The 25861-nt window shown below is 36.2% G+C and overlaps 1 protein-coding gene across 2 annotated transcripts in view; it reads left to right on the top strand.

Annotated features, from left to right (window-relative positions):
• LOC136222413 (histone-lysine N-methyltransferase ATX2-like) overlaps nt 1–11246 on the top strand; it is a 62474-nt gene extending 51228 nt beyond the window's left edge. Inside the window, exons 26-30 of one of the 2 annotated variants that reach the window (XR_010685629.1) lie at nt 7139–7186; nt 7548–8307; nt 8726–8823; nt 10975–11013; nt 11091–11246. The gene's annotated coding sequence lies outside the window, so the exon portion shown is untranslated. Of the gene's footprint in view, nt 1–7138; nt 7187–7547; nt 8308–8725; nt 8824–10974; nt 11014–11090 lie in introns of those variants that run through there. The other variant, XR_010685631.1, reaches the window with a different exon arrangement.
• Nucleotides 11247–25861: the final 14615 nt, after the last annotated feature.

Raw genomic sequence — 25861 nt, 5'->3', positions numbered from 1 at the left:
GGAATTGAGGTGGGGCGGCACATTCCAAAAAAGAGATTTTATATCCCGACATAAGTACGTTACTGATTTGTAACAATATGATTCTCAGTGATTGTTATTGATATGTAAATTGGTATATATACATCTCACAGTTCACATTTCAGTGAAACTCTACTACTGTCTAACTAACTGTTTGTTGTGTAAAATACAGTAAATATCTGAAACAGTAAATATCTCTAATATATCTCTAATACACCCCCGTAGTTGAAAGGTTCGGAGACCGAACATTGAGACTATTCCTGAAATCTTCAAACAGTGGCGTAGGCAACCCTTTTGTGAAGATGTCGGCTATCTGATATCGAGACGGGACATGTAGCACACGGACTTCGCCTTTGGCGACCCGTTCTCTGACAAAATGAATGTCCATCTCAACATGTTTTGTTCGATGATGTTGAACTGGATTGCCGGTGAGATAGACGGCACTGACGTTGTCACAATAAACAATTGTTGATTTTTGTATTGGATATCCAAGTTCAAGTAGAAGGTTGCGAATCCAGCATGTTTCAGATACGACATTTGCCACACCATGGTATTCGGCTTCTGCACTAGAACGAGATAGCGTGGGCTGTCGTTTTGCCGACCAAGAAATGATGTTATCACCAAGAAAAACACAGTAACCGGAGGTTGATCTACGAGTGTCTGGACACCCTGCCCAGTCGGCGTCGGTGTAAGAGACCAACTGACAAGGAGATGAAGCCGTTAATGTGAGACTGAGATCAAGGGTACCCTGTATATACCGAAGGATACGTTTGAGAGCTGCCATGTGTGATGTCTTGGGGGCGTGCATAAATAAGCAGATCTGCTGAACTGCATAGGATATGTCGGGTCTGGTGAGAGTGAGGTATTGTAGAGCCCCTGCTAGCTGCCTGTATTCCGTAGGATTATGATAGGCAGAACCAGATGAGATGCTGAGTTTCTGTTTTGTGTCAACTGGAGTAGTAACAGGGTTGCACGAGCCAAGACCCGCTTTGTCAATAATTTCTGATGCATACTTCTTTTGAGATAGAAAGAGGGAACCCGGTGAATGCCGAACTGATATTCCCAAGAAGTAGTGAAGAGGTCCCAAATCTTTCATAGCAAATTCTGAGTTTAGCTGAGAGAGAATTGATGCCTGCAGTTTGTCAGAAGATGTAACAAGTACAATATCGTCAACATATAGAAGAATATAGGCAGTGTCCGTGCCTTGCTGATAAATGAATAGAGAGTGATCTGATATACTGTTAGTGAACCCCACTTTGAGAACAAATGCAGCAAACCTCTGGTACCAGGCCCGTGGTGCCTGCTTTAAGCCGTACAGGGATTTCTGAAGTAGGCAAACATGATCAGGGTGTTTGGGATCACGGAAGCCCAAAGCTTGATGCATATACACTGTTTCATTGAGATTACCATGCAGGAACGCATTTTTGACATCCAATTGACGGATATTCCAGTGTTTAGATAGAGCAATACCAAGAACAGCACGGATAGTTGCTGGTTTGACAACGAGACTGAATGTTTCACCACAATCGACACCTGCAAGCTGTCCCGACCCATTTCCAACTAGTCTTGCTTTATACCTTTCGAAAGATCCATCAGATTTAGTCTTGTGCCTGAAAATCCACCAACTACGAATAATATTAGCATTGTGAGGACGAGGTACGAGTACCCACGTCTTATTTTCAATAAGAGCTTCAAATTCATCAGTCATGGCTTGTGTCCAATTTGGATCACTGAGTGCAGTAATTGGTGATTTAGGAAGAGGAGATATGTGGGGATGAGTAGACACAGACAAATTCAGCATTCGACGTGGTTTGTGAATGCCATGTTTAGCTCGGGTAGTCATAGTGTGTTGATTGGGATTGATCAGTGAATTGTTGCTATTGGCAGGGTTAGAATTGGGATTAACCGATAACGTGGCAGGGGACGAATTGGTACTGTTCGAAGACGCCGACGATGGGGAAGACGGTGAGGAAGACAAAACGGGTGACGTGGGAGAATAGGGTACGTGAATTAACGACTCGACAGGCACAGACGACTCGACAGAGGAGGATGACAAGGGTGTTGTCGACGGAATGGAATCAGGCGACGCGGACGACTTCGACGGTGAAATTGACGTGGACGAACTGTGACGGGACGAATTGACGCGACAAATAGGAGGTGAAGCTGCGATAGGGAGCAGTGAGGTCGACGGTGACAAATTGTGGTTGGGCGAGACATTCGAATTGGCAGTAACAGGAATGAGACAGTCTGCTTCTTCTAAGGAAGTGGCAGGAGCAGACACTCTAGGCTCTAAAGTGAGCGAAAAGGGATAAATTGACTCATTAAACACTACATGACGGGAAATTACGAATTTGTTTGTAGACGGATTGAAACAGCGATACCCTCTGTGATTCGACGGGTAACCGAGAAATACACACGGAGAGGATCGAGCTTCAAGTTTATGTCGAGATGTGGAAGGAATGAGGGGAAAACAGAGGCATCCGAACACACGTAGGTGAGAATATGTGGGATCTTTTTGATATAGAATTTTGGTGGGAGAGTTATAACCCAAAATTTTATGAGGGTAAATATTGAGCAGATATGTGGCAAGTTCAAGTGCATGGTGCCAAAACTTAAATGGGATTGATGCATGATTCATAACAGTCCGAATGACGTTGTTAATGGTGCGAATGGTGCGCTCGGATTTACCGTTTTGAGGAGAAGTATATGGACATGAGAAGCGAAATTGCATACCGTGATTTTGACAGAATTGACGGAAGGATTGATTGTTAAATTCACCGCCATTGTCACACTGGAATACTTGCCACATAGCAGAGCCAAGCCTTAAGCTAGGGAAAGCAGAGAAAGATCCTCCGCTCAACAGAAAAATGTCTCAATGCCTTGTAGGATGACTCACTTATGTAGCACATACTAGACTTTATATAGCCTATGCGAGAAGTTCACTTGCAAGCAGCACAATTTTTTTTGCAATACCTAAAAGGAACACCTAGAAGAGGGATCTTTTTCAAGAGAAATGGAAATATGATACTTGAAGCTTACACCGATGTCGATTACGCAGGATCAATGGTTGACAGAATGTCTACATCAAGCTATTGTACCTTTATTGGAGAGAACCTTGTGACATGGTAGCACGTTTAAGTGCTCAAGCAGTTCGAGCAATAACAAAAGGTATATGTGAATTGTTGTGGCTGAAAATTATTCTTGAAGATTTAAAGATTAAGCGGGAACTGTTGGATCAAAAAATAAAGTTTCAGATGTACAGAGGAAGAGTATAATCGTTAGAAAAAAATTCTCTTGATTATAGATATATATAGATTAAAAATAGGACTCTTAAGAAACAACACAACTCCTAATAAATACAGATGACTCTTTAAGAAACAACACAACTCTTAAAAAATAAATATGACTTTTAGACAATGACTCTTGGTAAATAAGTTTATCTTTTCAAACATCCCTTTAAACTTATAAATTTTTTATCTCTTAGTAACACCAAGAACAATCCTTAATCCGCAGCAACTTGATATTTGGATGGTACATGCTTGAATTGAATTTCTTTCCTCCGAATGCTTTCTTTAATGAGGTGATACTTGTGTCATTGTTTGCTTATATCATGAAAGATCAGATTTTTAGCCAACGCAATAGCTGACTTATTATGAACAAAAACATTAGTTGCTTCATCTTGAACAAACTTCAAACTTTTTAACATTCTTTTTAACCATATTGCACAACAAACACAAGAAGCTGATGTAACATACTCTGCTTCACATGTTGAAAGTGTAACAATTGCTTGTTTCTCAGAACTCCAAGCAAAAACAGTAGTTTCCATTAAAAAAAAAAAAAACACGTGTGCTTTTTCGATCATTAACATCCCCCCCCCTCCAATCGCTATCACTGAATCCGAACAATCTGAAACTGTTTTGAGAAGAGTAAAATAAACCATAATTTAATGTACCTTTATTGTATCGAAGTATCTGCTTTGCTGCCTAAGTATGAACTAAAGTTGGAACCTCTATGTAATAACTAATGAGTCCAACTCCATATAAGATATTTGGTCTTGTACATGTCAAAAATCTCAGTCTTCATTCACCATCCTTGCTTTGACAACTTGTTTCGACAATCCACCGGCGTAATTGCATTTATCCATCTTGAATTCTTTCAAAATAGCTTCTGCACAAGACTTTTGAGGCAAGAAAACGCCTTCATCACTTTGCTTAACTTCAACTCCCAAATAATATGACATCAGCCCAAATCATTCATCTCAAAATTCTCCGCCATCAACTTGTTGAATTCCTCATATGTTGATCACATCATGTGAAAATCAAATCATCAACATACAAGCATATGTACATTATTTTTCCATCCTCATTCTCCTTAATATACAAAACATGTTCATAAGGACATCTTGTGAAGTCATTCTTCTGAAAATAGTCATCGATGTAAAAATACCACGTCCTTGGAGCTTGCTTAAGGCCATACAAGGTCTTTTTAACTTCAACACCTTGTCTTTTTGAACTTTGACCGTGTAACCCAATGGTTGATTCACATAAACTTCTTCTTCAAGAGTTCCATTTAAGAACGTTGATTTGACATCCATTTGGTGAATTTTCTATCATTGTTGAGCTGTTAATGAAATAACTAATCCAATTGTCTCCATTCGAGCCACCAGAGCAAAAACTTCTTCATAATCAATTTCGGCCTTTTGAGAAAAACCTTTTGCAACATGGCGAACTTTATACTTCTCCACTTCTCCTTTAGCATTCTTCTTCACTTTGAAAGTCCACTTTCCTGCTACTGCTTGTTTGCCTTTTAGAAGTGTTGTCACTCCCAATTGTCATTATTTTTCATGGAATTCATCTCTTCATCCATGGCTTGTCTTCATTTCTTTTCTTGAACATCTTCAAATTTTACAGGTTCTGTATCAGCAAACAAACAAAACAAAGTTGTGTTATCTACTTCTTCAACTTCTCTATAAATCTCACTCAAGCTTCTCATTGGAGGTTGCCTTTCTGATGAGCTTTTCGGGGATGAGTTTGCTACGTTTGCTTGAGATATGGAAGGTGAATTCGGTGGTGTGATAATTACATCTTCATGCTAACCTGCAAAATCATCATCAAATGCAAGAAGAACGTCATAATTTTCATCATGTTGAGCCTCCCAATTCCAGGAGTTTTCTTCTTCAAAGTTCGCATCTCTCCTTATCACAACTTTTCTATTATGAGGATTATAAAAGTTATAACCTTTGGAATTTTTTTGCATAGCCAATAAACACCATCTTCTCACTTTTATCATCCAATTTGCTTCTCAACTCATCAGCTACATGAACATAACCAAGACAACCAAATATTTTTAGATGGTAAATATTCAGTTTCTTTCCACACCATGCTTCATTAGGGTCTTTCGCAATAGCTTCTTTGAAGGACTTCTATTATTCAAATAACCTGCACATGTTACACCTTCTGACTAGAACTCTTTTGTAAAAGATGAATAGTATAATTGATGGAAGAAAATTTTCTTGATCTGGTATATATAGATTACAAATAAGACTTTTAAGAAACAACACAACTCTTAATAAATACAGATGTCTCTTTGATAAAACAACATGGCTCTTAGTAAATAAGTTAAATCTTTTCAACAGGATGATCCTATGAAACTCTACTACGATAATAAGTCAGCAATAAGCATAGTCCACAATCCAGTTCAACATGAAACAACAAAACATGTCGAGGTGGATTGACATTTCATCAAGGAGAAATTAGACCGTGGTTTGATATGCAGTCTTTATGTGCCAACACATGGACAACTTACTGAAATTCTCACTAAGGGGCTAAGTAGCTCAATATTTGAGAATATTGTATCCAAGCCGGAAATAGAAAATTCATATTCACCTGTTTGAGGGGGAGTGGGAGAATCAGTGATATAGTCCACTATTATTCGTTTGAATCAAAATATACAATTTACAATCATAAAATTTGGATATGCATAAATGGTACTAAAGAAAATTCAGAAAGAGCATTATAGAGCTTCCATAATTTATGGATGCTATTTGTATATTGATATAGAAAGATTATGTGGATATATTGTGTATAGTCTATTGAGCCGCTAACAATTTTTAACGCCTAAAACATACCTTCAAGTCGATCATAAAAGTCAATTGCCCCTCCAAATTTTGAAAATGACTCATTGACCTTTTGAATTTGCTAAAAAGTAATATATTGTCTCCTTAAAGTGACTTGTTGTCCTTATTTTCAACTTATGCAAATCTCTATTAGCTCTGCTACCAAGGACTTGGGATTAATCATTTCACTTTAAAGAGCTCTGCTACCAAGGACTTAGGATTAATCATTTCACTTTAAAGAACTTCAAGGGGCTAATTGTTTTCAAAGTTGATGGTATTATTGGATTTTTTTTTTTTTTGGATAAGTTTGAGGGGCTGAGGGCGAGCCTTGGCGCAACGGTAAACGGTGTTGTCGTGTGACCAAGAGGTCACGGGTTCGAGTCTTAGGAGCGGCCTCTTGCCAAATAAATTGGTAGGGGAAGGCTTGCCCCCAGTACACCCTAGTGGTGGGACCCCTCCCCGGACCCTCGCTCAGCGGGGACGCGTAGTGCGACCGGACCGCCCTTTTTTTTATATAAGTTTGAGGGGCTAGGGATACAATATTCTCAAATAAGATGAACCATAGGAGACGTTTTGTCTGTCTGTATTTGTTCTGCTTGCTGCATAAAGTATAGTGCAAATAAGATCTAATTTTTGTTCTTAATATTTACAAAACTTCAATTTTTATTTATTGAATTTTTATTGGGCAAATTACTAATCTAGATCAATTGAAGGGATTCATTAACATATTTGATTCACTTTGCTTATTGAATTTTTATTGGGCAAATTACTAATCTAGATCAATTGAAGGGATTCATTAACATATTTGATACACTTTGCTTCCATGTTACCAAATTAGACACTTTTATCCATTTTGGACAAAAATAACCCTAGTTCCATTCGACTCCCGCTTCTGCATCTTCTTCTTTGGTTCTTCTTCTTCTGTTCTTCATTCTGAGGGTGCATTTTCATCTCGGTGTATTGTTCATCCTCATTTTCATCTTCTTTTTTGTTCGATATGGCCAGGAAAAGGAAGGTAGCGGAAATGAGGCGGAAGTACGAACTAAACATAAGGTAAGTGGTCCGACCTTCATCTTATTCGTTAAATTTCGATATAGGAAGCATAATGCGCTCGAATGCAACATTAATGGAAACTGTGAAATTCACAGTTGTTATTGTCGCGTTTACGTGCCAAGATCCTTGTCGCATCTTGCCATGAATGCGCTTGGATGTGACAAGGTAGTTTGGTGTTGAATGCGCTCGGATACGACAAGGTTAATGTATAAACCTTGTCGCATTTTTAATGAATGCGCTCGGATGCGACAAGGTTTATACATAAACCTTGTCGCATTTAGGTTGAATGCGCTCGGATGCGACAAGTTTAATTAGTTAAATTTAATGTTTGTGTATCTGTGTTGATTGTGTTATCTTGCAGAATGATGATAGGGAAGCAAAAAAGAGCAAAATGACTTCCAATTACAAATATCCTGAGACGTTCAATCACACAAATAACTGTTCGATTTAATTTGGATTCTGGGGTGGTGATAAAAAAAAACACTTAAGTGAAAAGCAGATAGAAATGTACAAGAAAACATGTTTTGGACAGTACTTGGATATGGTGATTGCTAGTTTTTCTTCTGCTATAGCTCATCATGTCCTAACGAGAGAGATTGTGCATAAAGGAAGTAAACACAGAGAGATATGGTTTAAGGTGAGAAGAGTGGAATTAAGATATGGAGATTTGGAGTTTGGACTTATTAGCGGGTTTGGAGTAAACACGAGAGAGTTTATTGGGAAAGATGAACGAACTAAAGATGCCGCAAACATTGAGAAAGAAATATTTCAAGGATTATATGACAATAATGACTGTTAATATATGTCAAGTTTTCAAATCGATAAACTGGAAGGATAAGAAAGCGAACAACCAAGATGTTGTTATGATGGTCATGTTGTACTTTGTGCATGACAATATACAAGATAATGCAGGCGACAGGCATGCCAAGGATTGGATAATTGACCTTGCAGATTTTCCAACACTATTCAACGAGTTCCCATGGGATGTGTTGGCTTGGGAGGAGACCTATAAGTCATCGGATAGCGCTATTGTGAGAAGAAAGAAGGTTTGTGTTGAAAATGCAAAGGGAAATAGGAAACGAGTTCCATATCAACTTATAGGATTTGGTCACGTATTCCAGGTATGTTTTGATATATGTTGTTGATTTGATGTGTGTTGTTTTGATATATGTGTTGTTTTGATATATGTTGTTGTTTTGATATATGTGTTGTTTTGATATATATGTTGTGATATATGTTGTTTTGGTATATGTTGTTGATATATGTGTCGTGATTGGGCTTAAATGCGCTCGACTGCTACAAGGATTTATATAAACCTTGTCGCATTTTATGATGAATGCGCTTGGATGCGACAATATATATCTGTAAGTGTATCTATGTGTCGCATTTGGGCTCGAATGCGACAAGCTTTATACATATACCTTGTCGCATTTGAGCTTGAATGCGCTGGACTGCGACAATGTTTATACAGTGTAAGCAATTGTGTATCTATGTATGTATTAGTCATAGTGCTTATCAAACCAAACCTCTTCCTTTCAGAGTTGGATACTTGAGCTGTGGAATATGACTCATGCCTATTTCAGTAGGAGAGAGGGCAATCCACTTCCACTTCCACGTTTGTTAGAGAGAAATTTACTGTAAGTATAATGGGCTTTGTTTGCAATGTGTAAATTATTTGCTTTAATTCGTATATGTTTTTCAATACTTATCTATTTGTTTGCAATGTCAGCGAGCTGATCAGTCATCCTTTTCCTTTTAGCTTTGTCATTACTCTCATATACACTATCTTGGACTTGATCAGATTGTTTGGATGTTTCATGAACACCTTTAACGTGATTTTCATTCCGATGGACATCTACATCATTTTCAACATTATCTTTAGAAGGATGATAGATGCGACATTCATTGTTCTTGATCAAAAATGCCAAGCCTTTTTCTTAAAGTTGTCCAATACTGAGCAAATTATTCCGCAGCTCAGGGACATAGAATACATTTTGAATAACATGGCTTGCTCCTTCAAAATTCAGTCTCACACTGCCCTTGCCAACTACCTTCATCTTCATGTGATTTCCCAAGCTGACATCTCGTTTGAACCCTTCCTCCATGGCACAGAATAGAGAGGCGTCTCCGCACATGTGGTTGCCGCACCCACTGTCTAAGAACCACACATCCTGTATTTTTGCTTCAGCAGCTTCAATATATGCCATAAGAAGCATCTCTTCATCTTCATTCAACTCAACATAGCTAACTTGCTTCCCTAAATTGGAACACTCATATTGGAAGTGGCCCAATTGATAACACCAATAGCATTCAATGGTTGCCTTGTTGAAATTCTGACGCCCCCCGACCACTATTATCGTAACAATAATCATTATCATAATACTCATCATAATGATCATGATTATCATAATTTTGATAATCATCATTATCGTAATTCTGATAATCAACATCATTTCCACTATCATTATCATCCTTAACATGCCTACGAGCCTCCATTTCGATAGTGGGATCATAACTTACTACTTCCGGTGGTTTGCTCGGACCGACATGCCCGTCCCTGTTACATTGCAATACTTTAGCATCTGTTGTTCGCAGATTTAGAGTAACATAAAGTGGAATCAAATCGGTCAGATTCATTCGGCAATACTCTATGAATCCTATAACATCTTCACTATCATCAATAGGTGCTACTCTTCCACGCATTTTATTTGGACCATATGTTGCTTGCATGGACATTTGGAGGTCGTACGAGGTTGAATCAACACGCATGGCAATATAAACTTTTTTTTTTTTACTTTTTCAAATCAAATTTTGTTGACAAAACCAGCAACTTCGATTTATCACATCTCTCACTGTTTTCCATTGGCCGTTCCAAGACAAAAAAAACATGTACATTTCTCTTTGGTTGACATACTTCTGCATTTATGAAATGAACACATAATCAAAACAATATTGTTGCAAGGATAAATCACATGCGACAGTAAATGCGACAAGGATAACTAAATGTGACAAGGAATGCGCTCGGATGCGACATCTAAATGCAGTTGTATTTGTTGTCACAACTGTGACAGGAGCAATGTTGTTGCAGATGCGACAACATATGTCGCATTTACAGAAACTCAATGCGACATATCTGGCGGAATGGTGAAATCGAATAATGACGGATTCAACGTAACCTCATTCAACTAACCAACTGCGTATTCAAATAATGTGTGTGAAAAGTAAAGAAATAATACTTACATGAACTTAAATGATATATGAATATTCTTAGATCTTAGATTGGGTTGATGAATTTTATTGTAAAAATTTGAAATAACCGAAAAGGAAGAGGAGATTATTGGATGTTAGGTTATGTAGAACTAAGGGTATTTTTGTCCAAAATTGATGAAAGTGTCTAAGTTGGTAAGATGGAAGCGAAATGGGTCAAATATGTTAATGGACCCCTTCAATTGGTCTAGATTAGTAATTTGCCTATTTTTATTTTTGTTCCAATACAATCACGTTTAGTAATTTTCCAACATTTCAATGTCAGTACCAATCAGCTTAACACTACATCTGTCCCATGTCAAAATCTGAATCTGACTCATTTATTTGGATAATTCATGCCTAAATAGTGCTATACTAGAGTTTTGTGTATTAGGTCCTCTATTTGACCAGAACCCCTAATAATGCATAAATTGAACTTTTGTGAGCATAATGAAATTTGCTGAGTGAGTGATTATTTGTTCATTTGACCGGTATTTTATATTGCTGACTGAAATTTGCTTTCACTGTGATATCCTGTACAGATAAACGAGTTGTAAAGTGATTCAGAAAATCATTGATTGGTAGGTAAATTACAGATTCAAAACTTTTACAATTAAATTTGATGTGTTTTTAATGTATGTTACTGTTACCTTTGCAGATAAGATGAGATGATGATTCATGTTGTTCATTCATTCTTAAGGGTAATTGATTTTACTTGATTCAATTTCAATGCCTAATTGGCTGTACAGTACAAATTGGGTGCAGAGTTTTATTCCAGTTTTGACTGTAATTTAGTAAGTAGTAATATCAGTTGACTTATTAGCCTTTTGCTGGATATAAAATCCATCATTAGAATGTAGTTGCTAATTAAAATGGAATTGAAATTATCACTATCCTTTTTTCTTCAATAATCGTTCTCAACTACAATAATATAATGAGTTGTTTTTAAAACTTATTTCACAACTTCTCTCAGGCAAAGTGAAAAAGAAAAAAAAAAACTTATGATTTGTTCGATCTACAAAGCCAATTACGTGGTTTAAAATTTTATGAAGGGTCTATTTATAATTTGTGTAGTTTATAGTTGGAGTCATCTGTCAAAAATTACTTGCAATTTAATTAATTTACAAAATAATACTTTATATATGGAGTAATTTGCATTTTTTAACTTTCTTCGAATCATTTCCTTTTGGGTTAAATAATAAGATAACAATTTTTGATGGAATGTATGAGTTTACAAATATATAAACCACAATCCATAGGTATAAGTTTTTAAACCATATGTTGTTCTCTAGTAAATTAATATTAACTAAAAGACTATTATTTTTGTATTAATTGTATTTACTAATTAATTTTTATTTATTTTTAAAATAAAAAGTATAACTTAAATTGGGATATATTTGATAAAAATAAATTAATATGCATGAGTTAAATTAATGTATCATGGAACAAAACAACCAGATGGCTAAATTTTGGATAAGTTAGCTTAAACCTTTATTAATAGTTTTCAGTTTTTGTTTTCCTTCTTTTTATGTAGTTTTTTATTTTACATTATTGGTATGAATTGAGATATTGTATTTGTACTTGCTATATTCACTTCCAAATATATCAATTCATAAAAATAGCATTACGGATAAAAGGGGTAAATTACATCCATGGACATTGAACTTTATACATTTTAACATTATGGCTACTGAATTTCAATTCTTAACGGTATGATCACTGGACTTTATACTTTTTGACACTGGTGACCACTCAAAACGACTGTGGACGGCTTTAAAATAAAAAATTCAAAGAGTTAATGATATTCTAAGGAACTTTAACTCTTGACATTTTTCGTTTTGAGGTTATTTATGTGTTATTTGGTAAGGAGATAGAGTGAATTTTTAGAGAGAGAGAGCTCCAAAAAATATGATTTTGGAAAATAAAAAAATGTGGTTTCATGGTATATTTCGTTTTGAACAATTTTAATTCTTGAATAGTTTCATTTGAGGTCGTTAACGGTTATTTTTAGGAGTTAGTTAAAGCTGTGTGTCCACCGGTGTTAAAAAGTATAAAGTTTAGTGGTCATACCGTTAAGAATTGAAGTTCCATGACCACACTGTTAAAATGGGTAAAGTTCAATGGTCATGGGTGTAATTTACCCCGGATAAAAGTGTCTTTCCAAGTGTAATATAAAAAGGCTATTTTTTTATTTTTAATCTGCGCCCTGTAATCATCAAAGTATGTAGCCACTCATTTTTACAGTATGATCATTACACTTTAAAACGTAATATAAAAGTCATTTAATTTTACACTTTCTAATATGGCTACTAAACTTTAACGAACGTTTCGAAATGATCGTTAACGACCTCAAAATGAAAATGTTTAAAAATTAAAATCAGAACAAAATTTATCAAGAAAATGCATTTTTATTTTTCAAAATCATAATTTTTTGAGATTTCTCTCTCTAAAAAATCACTTTCTCTCTCATAACCAAACAACGGGTAAATTTCACCAATGGTGTACAACCTTTGCCCTATTTCACACTTTGGTGTACAACCTGTTGGGGTTTGGTGTCCTATAGTCAATTGTTGCAGGATACAAACTTAATGTAAATGAATTGTTCTTTATATCATTTGTTTTAACGAGATATATGTTTTATAACTATATAAAGGCAATCCCTTTTAAGCACTATATAAAGTCTAATAAAAGGAAATCCGTAAGTTTGTTTAAAGTGATTATAAAGTGTTCATACAAGCATGAAGTGAGACAAAACTTTATAATAAACTAATAAACTTAAAACCACCCCAAGTCAAGTGATATGTTTAGGATTGATATATCACTGTTGAGACTTGTATGTAACAATGTCTTCTGTCCGACAGAAAGCTGATCTCACAAGCTTCATATATATAGATATCTGGACAGTTACATAGATCCGATGAAACGTCGTTCATTAGGATTGGGGATCCGATTTGAGATAACAGGATGGGTAGATTCATCCTTGTCACCTGTTCATCTCATTGGTATTAATAGGTATAAGTAATCCTCAGACTCAAAGGAATGTTAATTGGTCATCCTGAATTACTGAATGTGAGACTTTGATCCTGTGGTCCCACGATCCTTAACAGAGATGACTCTGGGGTGTGAACTGCAAAGGTTGGGTGTCACAGGAAGTAATGTCAGGGTAGTTATACATTGGATTGAGCATTTATCACTCCCGATTAATGGGAGATATATCCAAGGATCGCTTGTGGAAGACTCGACTCTAAATCCTTGCAAGGTGATAGCTTAAGAGTAGAAATACAGATTTCACTTAACCTATCTATTTGAGTTGACTCGGCCTGTACAAGTAAAACGAACGTCTCGCTATATGTGACTTGACATCACCCATAGTCATAAGATTCAGTTCAAGGATATAGTTGATAAAGGATCGAATTATACTGTAACTAATACGGAAGGGTTAACGACAGAATCAACCTGTCTTCTTAACGGACTCTGGGGGAATGATTACAGACTTGCCTATAACATACTCAGTACATCATTCCGTTATGCAAGGATTAAATATAATTCTTGAAGAAATTAATTTAATAGTTGCATACGGCCAGAAGTAGTAAGAACCTAATGGATCACACATAAGACTTGGAACCAAAAGAGAGATGGATATGATTAGTAGATGGAAGCTCAATTGAGCCCAGTAAGGCCCATTTATATAGAGGGGGCCGAAATTTATATATAGTAAATAAGGAATTATTTTAATTCCATTAATCCTAATTTGATTAGGTTTGTGAATTAAATTAATTAAGAGATAATTAACTTAGGAGTTTTAATTAGATTAATATACTCCTATTATTATCCAATTAGGTTATTTATTATTATCCTAAATGTATTTGATATATTATAAGATAATAATTAGGAATCCTATTCCGAATGGAATTCCTATTAAGTAACCTATTCCTATCTAACTAGGGTTTAGATACAAGTGACTATATATACCCCCTCCCTATGAGAATTTCGACCAAGCTAATCCCCTCCCCTTATTGTGATTTTCGAAACCTACATTAAGTAAGAGAGAGTGAATTCGCATCCCCTAGTTCGTGGACAAGAATTCATACGGCTTCCGTCAATTGATTAATCTCATCCATCTCTTTTTCTCTTTGATCTTGTGTTGGTTAATTAGAGGCAATCTAATTTGGTTGTATCTCATAAGGGTTGATTCCATCTTAACCTCACCGTGTTATACTTTGTGGTTGGAATCTCGGAGAAGATTTGTGGGCGCTTCTTTAACAACGGTAGATTGTTCATCGAAAGGTATTCCTTCTTATCCCTCTTTATATGAAATAACGATTAACGGATCCTATGGTTAAAAGGAAGTAGGCTAAAATTTTTATATTTCCGCTGCCATACCTTAGCCTTAATTTCCTTCAGTGGTATCAGAGCCATCGTTAAATCCGTTATTTCATATATGAAAATTTAGAAGTTTTCAATAGGATTGAATAAATATTTATGGTTAGGATTAATTAACAAATTGTTTGATTAATTAATTCTAAAGATAAATAAATTTTAGTTAATTGTTAATTAAAATTGATTATGCGTATGTTCCTAATTATTTCGGTTGATAATCATTATAACAAAATCTATTAGTTTTATAGTTAGGTTAATAAAATTAGTTTTATTAATTCTAAGTGATAAAACGGAAATCTATTGTAGTTTTTCCTATTTCTGAAAATCGTTTTTAAAACCGTTTTAAAATCTGATATATATATATATATATATTTTATAAAAAAAAATAATAATAAATACGACAGCGGCTCGGGTCGCGCCTCACGGCGCGACCAGCAGCCCGGTTTCGGGCCCCGGCCCGAATCCCACTTGATTTTAATTGTTAAAATCGGCTTGAATATAATTTTTATATATATATATATATGTTTCGGAAATTAATAGTTTTCTGTTTTGATTATCGAATGAAAAATTCGTTTAAAAGTTTGTTTTTACCAAGTTGTAAATCAAAGTGTTAAATGAATTGAAATCAAAATAATTGGGACATGCATAATCGACGTTTTATATGGTTATATTAATCTAAGGATTAATATAAAGATACAAAACGATTAGAAGTAAAATTGGATGAAAGTTAATTTGACGAGTTAATGTGATTAACCTAAATATTACATAAGTCGGTTATGTAATCAACCAATTAAATTTATTTAATTGAGTCTATGCATGTTTGGAGTTATGGACATATTTGGACCCTCTTTTAGTCTTTTGGTATTTTTGAAATAGGGCCTGCGCGTCCTGCCTTTCTACTATCTATTGTAATTTCTCCTCTCATCTGATTCCCTTCAATTCAATTGAAGTTTTCTTATAGTAGTATAGAAATTAATATGTAATTTCAAGGCGCCATGGAGAAGACGGAGGACCTAAAGAGAAATATGTAATAGTTAGTATTTCCTTAGGTTTGGCCTTTTATTCCGTCTCTGGCTCGACGGAATAATTTAGATGATATGTCCATAACGCCAATGTATGTGAATGTATGTATGTCTGATGTATGCTAAAGCAAATCAAGACTAAGTTAGATTATGAGACTTAAATAAAATCCCTCGTTAAAAAGTTAAGTAAATAAGCAAGTTATTAAAATCGGTTGCCCCTCCCTAATATTATAATTCAGCCGGCAGTACTGGGGGCCTTTGGGTTGTTGAGCAAACTCAAGCTCGGGGTCTTATGGTAACACCTGAATTATCGAAAGTTATTCTTTCATGAATATGGGGTAATACTTAAATTAGATTATGATAATTGGATGAGCAAACTCATGTTGTCATAAACTAATGGGCAATATGGTTAGGATTAATGTGAATAACATGTTAGTTACTAATGTGGTTAGTAACCCAATAACCTAGGAGTCACATTCGAGATGTGATTGATTACATGAATCTACCTAACAAATGAGACTAGCTTGTTGAGCAAACTCAAGGCGAAATCTCAGGAGTTAGGATCCTAGCTCACTAAAGGATTTGTGAAATTCTTCGAATTAATATGGAGGGCTATTAATTTGGCAAAATAGTGGGAGCAATCTGAAATAAATTAAAAGGCCTATAATTTTAGATTGTTATACTTTAAAGCAAATGAATGACATACGTCTACTCTTTCTCACTCTCAGGTTTTGTTTAAACACACTCTTAAAATCATCACTAAAACCAATCTGCAAAACATTCTTACCGATAACAAACTGAATGGTTCAAACTTCACCGACTGGTTTCGCAACCTCAAAATTGTTTTGAAGTTCGAGAAAATTGGGTATGTACTTGATACATCGATACCCCCTGTCCCTGAAGATGATGCTCCCATCGAGGAAATTGATGCTTATCAGAAGCACAAGGCTGATGACGATCATGCCGGATGCATCATATTTGCATCGATGACATCGGAATTACAAAGGCAACATGAGGAAATGAATGCCTATTCCATCATCATGCACCTAAAGGAATTGTTTGGGAAACAAACCAGGTGCGAACGCTACGAGATATCCAAGCTGTTATATCGTTGCAGGATGCAAGAGGGCACATCAGTCATGACACATTGTGTCAAGATGATTGGCTACATTACCAAACTTTCTAGTATTGGATTTGCGATGGATAACGAATTAAGTGTTGACTTAATTCTTCAATCCCTCCTAGAAAGTTATTCACAGTTCATTATGAACTATCAGATGAATGACTTGCAAACCTCTCTTGAAGAGCTTGCAAACATGCTCAAGTCAGTTGAGCCCAATATGAAGAAAGACAAGACCATACCGGCTCTTGTAATTGAGGGATCGAAGAAAAGGAAAGGGAATTTTCCCAATCCTAAACATCCCAAGAAAGGTAAGAAAGCTGTGTCCAAGGGAAAGGAAGTGAAGAAGCCCAAAGGAGAATGCCACTTCTGTGGTAAAAACGGGCATTGGAAGAGAAACTGCAAGGAGTATCTAGCCACCCTCAAGAAGGGAAAAGGCGGTGCTTCTACATCTGGTATGTTTTATATTGAAATAAATACAGTTTCACTGTCTGAATCTTGGGTACTTGATACCGGATGTGGATCTCATATTTGTACAAATATGCAGGAACTAAATCAGACTAAGGAACTAAAGAAAGGAAGCATAAACTTGCGAGTTGGAAATGGAGCAAGAGTTGCCGCTCTCGCAATTGGAGATTATGCTTTACCTTTGCCCTCTGGGCTTGTAATAGAATTAAGGAATTGTTTATACGTTCCTGAGATGTCTCGTAACATTATTTCTATTAGCCGTCTTGTTGACGACGGTTTTCATATTTCAATAAAGAACAATAGTTGCAATTTTTATAAAGATTCGATCTTTTATTTCTCAGGAATATCACAAAATGGGATTTATGTGTTAGATGATAAAACTCATGTTTTTGCAATTGATACCAAAAGACATAAGATAGATAATTCAACTTACTTGTGGCATTGTCGTTTAGGCCATATAAACAAGAGACGCATGCTAAAGCTACATTCAGATGGGCTTATAGATCCAATCGATTCCGAATCATTGGAAACATGCGAATCATGTTTAAAAGGTAAAATGACAAAGACACCCTTTAGCAATAAAGGTGAGCGTGTATCAGACACTCTAGGACTCATTCATTCAGATGTATGTGGTCCTATGTCAGTCCAAGCAAGAGGAGGATTCAGATACTTCATTAGCTTCATAGATGACCATACTCGATATGGCTATATCTACTTGATGAGGCACAAATCAGAAGCCTTTGACAAGTTCAAATGCTTCAAGAATGAAGTGGAAAATCAATTAGGAAAGAAAATAAAGACGCTTCGATCTGATCGAGGTGGCGAATATCTTTCTGATGATTTTCTGAATTATCTAACTGAATGTGGGATATGCTCACAATGGACACCTCCCTATACACCACAACACAATGGTGTATCCGAGAGGAGAAACCGTACCCTATTAGATATGGTACGATCCATGATGAGCATGGCCTTACTTCCAAAGACGTTCTGGGGCTATGCCTTAGAAACTGCCCTCTTCACCCTAAACCGAGTACCAACTAAATCCGCTAGTTCCACACCATATGAATTGTTCGTTGGTAGGAAACCCGTGTTCTCGTTTATGCGAGTATGGGGTTGTTCAGCGTATGTCAAACGCATTGCGTCCGACAAACTAGATTCTAAATCTGATAAATGTTTCTTCATTGGATATCCCATGGAAACTATAGGGTATTACTTCTCTCATTCAGATGATCAGAAAGTAATAGTATCCAAGCACGCAACCTTCTTAGAGAAAGAGTTTCTCGAAGAAACACAAAAGGGAAGCATGATTGAACTCGATGAAGTTCAAGAGGAAGAAACACCGATTGAAACAACAGAGGCGGTTGAGGTACCCGAAGAAGTCCCATTAGATGAGACTTCAGTGGCACCTATTCGTAGATCACAAAGAGTTCGTGAACTCCCAGTTAGATATGGTTTTCTAGTGGGAGATGATAAAGAGGTTCCCGTATTAGACGACGAACCCGAAAACTACGAAGAGGCTCTTACTAGTCCAGATTCTAAAGCATGACTTGAGGCCATGGATTCTGAAATGGATTCCATGTATACTAACCAAGTGTGGACTTTGGTTGATCCACCCGAAGGGATAATTCCCATTGGGTGCAGGTGGATCTTCAAAAAGAAGACTGACATGGATGGAAAGGTTAGCACCTACAAGGCTAGGTTGGTAGCGAAAGGATATCGTCAGAAGCAAGGTGTTGATTATGACGAAACCTTCTCTCCTGTTGCTATGTCCAAATCAATCAGAATCATGCTTGCAATTGCCGCTCATTTTGATTATGAGATCTGGCAAATGGATGTGAAAACAGCTTTCCTAAATGGAAATCTGCTTGAGGATGTATACATGATGCAGCCTGAAGGTTTCATATCAAAGGATGCAAATAAAGTTTGCAAACTTCAGAGATCCATTTATGGACTCAAGCAAGCATCTAGAAGCTGGAACAAGCGTTTTGACAAAACCATAAAACAATTTGGTTTCGAACAAAATTGCGAAGAAGCTTGCATTTACAAGAAAGCAAGTGGGAGCTCTATAGCATTTCTCATACTATATGTGGACGATATACTGTTAATGGGAAATGACATTGCTCTATTACAATCGGTGAAAGTATGGTTATCCGGTAACTTCTCAATGAAAGACCATGGTGAAGCAGCCTATATACTTGGTATAAAGATCTACAGGGATAGATCGCGTAGACTGCTTGGTCTTTCACAGGCTACATACATTGAAAAGGTGTTAAATCGGTTTAGCATGCTTGAATCAAAACGAGGTAACTTACCCATGGTACATGGAGTAAAGTTAAACAATCATCAATGTCCTAAAACTGATGATGACAAACGACGCATGGATGTAGTCCCGTACGCCAGCGCGATCGGTTCGATTATGTATGCTATGTTATGCACTAGACCTGACGTAGCGTTCGCGTTATCTGTAACGAGTCGTTACCAAGGGAATCCGGGAGACGAGCATTGGATTGCCGTCAAGAACATTCTTAAGTACTTGAGAAGGACTAAAGATATGTTCCTAGTGTACGGAGAAGGAGATCTGAAAATTGAAGGATTTTCAGACGCTAGTCATCTCACAGATGAGAATGATTTTAAATCCCAATCAGGATACCTGTTTATCTTGAATGGGGGCGCGGTCAGTTGGAAAATTTCCAAGCAGGGAAGCGTAGCTTTCTCTACGACCGAGTCAGAGTACATCGCTGCTGCGGAAGCAGCAAAGGAAGCAGTTTGGATTAGAAAGTTCATTACAGAACTAGGAGTGGTGCCTGACATTGTCAATCCCATTACTCTGTACTGTGATAACAATGGAGCCATTGCACAAGCAAAGGAACCACGGTCTCATAATGCATCCAAGCACTACCTAAAGCGATACGACATCATAAGAGAGATTGTGGCTAGAGGAGATGTGAGAATAGAAAGAGTACCTACAGAGGACAACGTTGCAGATCCGTTGACAAAGCCTTTAACCCAGAAAGTACATGATCGTCATTTAACTTCTACTGGGATAAGTTTTAGAAACAATTGGCTTTAGTCCAAGTGGGAGTATGTTGGGGTTTGGTGTCCTATAGTCAATTGTTGCAGGATACAAACTTAATGTAAATGAATTGTTCTTTATATCATTTGTTTTAACGAGATATATGTTTTATAACTATATAAAGGCAATCCCTTTTAAGCACTATATAAAGTCTAATAAAAGGAAATCCGTAAGTTTGTTTAAAGTGATTATAAAGTGTTCATACAAGCATGAAGTGAGACAAAACTTTATAATAAACTAATAAACTTAAAACCACCCCAAGTCAAGTGATATGTTTAGGATTGATATATCACTGTTGAGACTTGTATGTAACAATGTCTTCTGTCCGACAGAAAGCTGATCTCACAAGCTTCATATATATAGATATCTGGACAGTTACATAGATCCGATGAAACGTCGTTCATTAGGATTGGGGATCCGATTTGAGATAACAGGATGGGTAGATTCATCCTTGTCACCTGTTCATCTCATTGGTATTAATAGGTATAAGTAATCCTCAAACGCAAAGGAATGTTAATTGGTCATCCTGAATTACTGAATGTGAGACTTTGATCCTGTGGTCCCACGATCCTTAACAGAGATGACTCTGGGGTGTGAACTACAAAGGTTGGGTGTCACAGGAAGTAATGTCAGGGTAGTTATACATTGGATTGAGCATTTATCACTCCCGATTAATGGGAGATATATCCAAGGATCGCTTGTGGAAGACTCGACTCTAAATCCTTGCAAGGTGATAGCTTAAGAGTAGAAATACAGATTTCACTTAACCTATCTATTTGAGTTGACTCGGCCTGTACAAGTAAAACGAACGTCTCGCTATATGTGACTTGACATCACCCATAGTCATAAGATTCAGTTCAAGGATATAGTTGATAAAGGATCGAATTATACTGTAACTAATACGGAAGGGTTAACGACAGAATCAACATGTCTTCTTAACGGACTCTGGGGGAATGATTACAGACTTGCCTATAACATACTCAGTACATCATTCCGTTATGCAAGGATTAAATATAATTCTTGAAGAAATTAATTTAATAGTTGCATACGGCCAGAAGTAGTAAGAACCTAATGGATCACACATAAGACTTGGAACCAAAAGAGAGATGGATATGATTAATATATGGAAGCCCAGTTGAGCCCAGTAAGGCCCATTTATATAGAGGGGGCCGAAATTTATATATAGTAAATAAGGAATTATTTTAATTCCATTAATCCTAATTTAATTAGGTTTGTGAATTAAATTAATTAAGAGATAATTAACTTAGGAGTTTTAATTAGATTAATATACTCCTATTATTATCCAATTAGGTTATTTATTATTATCCTAAATGTATTTGATATATTATAAGATAATAATTAGGAATCCTATTCCGAATGGAATTCCTATTAAGTAACCTATTCCTATCTAACTAGGGTTTAGATACAAGTGACTATATATACCCCCTCCCTATGAGAATTTCGACCAAGCTAATCCCCTCCCCTTATTGTGATTTTCGAAACCTACATTAAGTAAGAGAGAGTGAATTCGCATCCCCTAGTTCGTGGACAAGAATTCATACGGCTTCCGTCAATTGATTAATCTCATCCATCTCTTTTTCTCTTTGATCTTGTGTTGGTTAATTAGAGGCAATCTAATTTGGTTGCATCTCATAAGGGTTGATTCCATCTTAACCTCACCGTGTTATACTTTGTGGTTGGAATCTCGGAGAAGATTTGTGGGCGCTTCTTTAACAACGGTAGATTTTTCATCGAAAGGAATTCCTTCTTATCCCTCTTTATATGAAATAACGATTAACGGATCCTATGGTTAAAAGGAAGTAGGCTAAAAATTTTATATTTCCGCTGCCATACCTTAGCCTTAATTTCCTTCACAACCTTCAATTTGTCTCACTAATATATACGAACTTATAAATGACCTCCCACTTTAGTGTATGGCCGGTTAAAATGACCGGTCAACGAAAAGTCAACTCGCCACATCATCAATTTTCATTCTAATCACCGTTGTTGACTCCGACTGCGACGGCAACCACTACAGCTACCAGAAGGAAACTATATACATTAGCTTCTGGATCGGCTGTTTCTGTAAATTTTGGCTGCTTAATCTTCAATGAGAGAGAAGACGGCGGAGGATCTCAGATTGAACATGAATTTGTTGATTATTTTTTAGATAAATTGAATTTGCCCCAAATTTTGTGATTAATAGATTATATTGTGATATTTAGGTAATCCTTTATTTGCCCAATGGTTGATGGCAGGTTATAAATATAGAGATACAAGTTCTTATGCAAAAATAACCTTTGGAGATCCATGTGCGTATAGCACCTGATGTCGTAAGTTCTGTGATTGAAGATTTTCATAATAGTAAAGGTGTTTAAGGGACACAAAAATTGAATTATCTTGTCTTCAAATACAGGTCATTGATTTTAGGGATGTTTCTTTTCATCTGTTCTTTGCAGTGGAGCAAAATCATCCATGGGATCCTAGTCTGATAATCTCTGATGAGAGAGAAGTTAGAGAGAGAAGTGGAAAATAGAGAGAAAGGATCTGTAAATAATAAATAATGGAGAGAGAAAAGGATTTAGGAAGAACACAATGAAGGGTATTTTAGTAATTGAACTTTGGTGGGTTCCACTTTTATTAATGATTAGAATGGAAATTAATGATGTGGCGAGTTGACTTTTCATTGACCGGTCATTTTAACCGGCCATACACCAAAGTGGGAGGTCATCTATAAGTTCGTACATATTAGTGAGACAAATTGAAGGTTGTACACCAAAGTGTGAAATAGGGCAAAGGTTGTACACCATTGGTGAAATTTACCCACCAAACAACATGTCATGATCTTAAAACAAAAATTTTGAAGAATTAAAGTTTTTTAGAATATCATCAATTCTGTAAATTTTTTATTTTGATGTCACCAACGGTCATTTTGAGATGTTGGTTGAAATTTAGTAGACATAATGTTAGAAACTATAAAGTTGAGTGATTTTTATGTTATTTTTAAAGTTTAGTGGCCTTACCGTCGGAGTGGTGCTTACATATGCCTAGTGTATTTCTTTGGGCAACTGCTTGTCATCTGAAACGGGTATGGAGTCATTCACATTAGGTAGTATCAAAGTGAGATTGTTAATATTGATGGTGGCTTCAATGCTCGAGATTAGGCGTTGGCTCATAATGAAGTTGTTAGCTAGTGGGATGTCACCACAAAATTGTCTTAAACTTCTACCCACTTGGCTTCTTATTTGAAGATGACTGACATCGATATAATCCCAATCACCAGTGTTTCTATATCAATAAGGCATACTAAAGAGACAGTTTCTTCCAATAACCTTTTTTTATTCAACTTCATCCCTAAAAATGTGGTCCAACACATAATGTTTATCGACCTTCCTGTATTAACGAGGATTCGCATGATGTTGAAGTTGTTTATCGATAGTGAGACCACTAAGCCTTCATTATGTCTCTAGGGCTGGGTGTACCAATAGAGATTCTCCAAATAGACCTTTCATTTTCTTCCTTTGTTCAAGATTCTTCTCGAAATCTATTGAACTTTCTCGGATGATTTGGGTTTCCCTTTGGTATTGAGCTTATTTTGGATCATCTTATGTAGGGGTTTGTTCCCTTTAATGGTATATATTTTCTTGAATATGGGCCTCTTAACTTTGATGGAATGTATTTTCTAACTTGTTATGATGTTTACATCAGTTAGACCAATTCTAGCTATTGTGTCAAGTTTAGACCTAAAGCTATATCATATCAATGTTAAGACTGTTTTTCTTAATGAAGAATTGGAGGAGAAATCTACATAGAACAACCTATGGGTTTCATCAAATAAAGAGGCGAACAAAAAGTTTTCAAATTGAATAACTCAATCTATATAGTCTTCTAGACAGTGGTAAATTCAGTTTCATAATAAGATGGTATCAAATGACTTCAATCTAAATGAAGAAGACCAATGTGTCTATATTGAACACTCCAGAAGGAAATTTGTCATCTTGTCATTATATGTTGATGACATCCTTATAGTAGGAAACAAGATTGGATATGTGAACCCAAATCAAAGCTTGGCTCAACTCAAGTTTTGAAAGGAAAGACATTGATAAAGCAATGCATATTCTTGGATTAAGATTTCAAGAGACCGTTCAAAGAAATTGTTGGCTTGATCGATTCAATATAAAATTTCAAACCTATTGAAAGCCTTGAAGGAAAATAGGCAAACGTTTGGCAGCGAAAATATAAAATTTTTACCTATTTCCTTTTCCCAAGATCTGTTATCGTTATTTCATATAAGGAGGGATTGAATATAAATACCTTTATGACGATCAATCTACCGTTACAAAGTGCCCATAACTTCAAAAGAGATGGAAACTGTCTACCAATCTTTCCCTACCCGAACAGACCTTCCAGACCTCCGAACGACAATCCCAACGGTGGAAACGTGGAGGAATATGTCTAGAAACTCCTGTCCAAAAATCGCGACGATCCGACGGTTCAATCTCCGGGAATCCGCGAAATCGTGAACTAACCTGATGTAGGAGAAGCAAAACGAATTTCTCCTTTTGTATGTCTTTTCTACATTCATGAACATAACAAAACATATAAGTAAACGATTAGAACTCAACCAAGTAATAGCAATCAAGATAGATTGCCTCTAATTAATCAACACAAGATCAAGGAGAAAAAGGAAGAGATGAAATCAATTGATTCGGAAGCAATCGGTGGAATTCCGTCCTCTACTATAGTGGTCGAAATTCTCAGTCTGCGGGAGAGACTAGGGTTAGCCGAAATTTTCTAATAGGAGGGGTATAAATAACCTCTTGTATCTAAACCCTAGTTAGATAGAATTAGGTTACTTAATAAGAGTTATAATTGGAATAATACTCTTGTTATTATTATCTATAATTATATCTAAATATAAAGATAATAATAACTTATTGATAAGATAATAATAGAAGCAATTTAATCTCATTAAACCTCCTAACTTATTTATCCTATAATTAATTTAATTCGCAGTCACAATCTAATTATAATTGTTGCAAAATTAAATTAATTCCTTTATGTTTTATCTACATAAAATCGCCCCCCTCCCCCCCCCCCCCCTTGTGTTACTGGGCCTTGGTGGACTCAGTTGGACTTCCATCAATTAATTAATATCTGTTTCTCTTTTGGGCTCCAAGTCTTATGTGTGACCCATTAGGTTCTTATTGCTTCTAGCCGTATACAACTATTAAATTAATTCCTTAGAATTATATTTAATCTTTGCATAACGGAATGAGTACGCGAACTGTGATTGGCAGATCCGAAACATTCCCCCATATCTATAAGAAGACAGGTTGATTCCGTCGTTGACCTTTCCGTAT

Source organism: Euphorbia lathyris, chromosome 3, assembly GCF_963576675.1.
Source record: "Euphorbia lathyris chromosome 3, ddEupLath1.1, whole genome shotgun sequence".
Classification (NCBI taxonomy): Eukaryota; Viridiplantae; Streptophyta; class Magnoliopsida; order Malpighiales; family Euphorbiaceae; genus Euphorbia; species Euphorbia lathyris.
The sequence above is the reverse complement of the archived record's forward strand: the minus strand, read 5'-3'. Positions and strand labels throughout refer to the sequence as shown.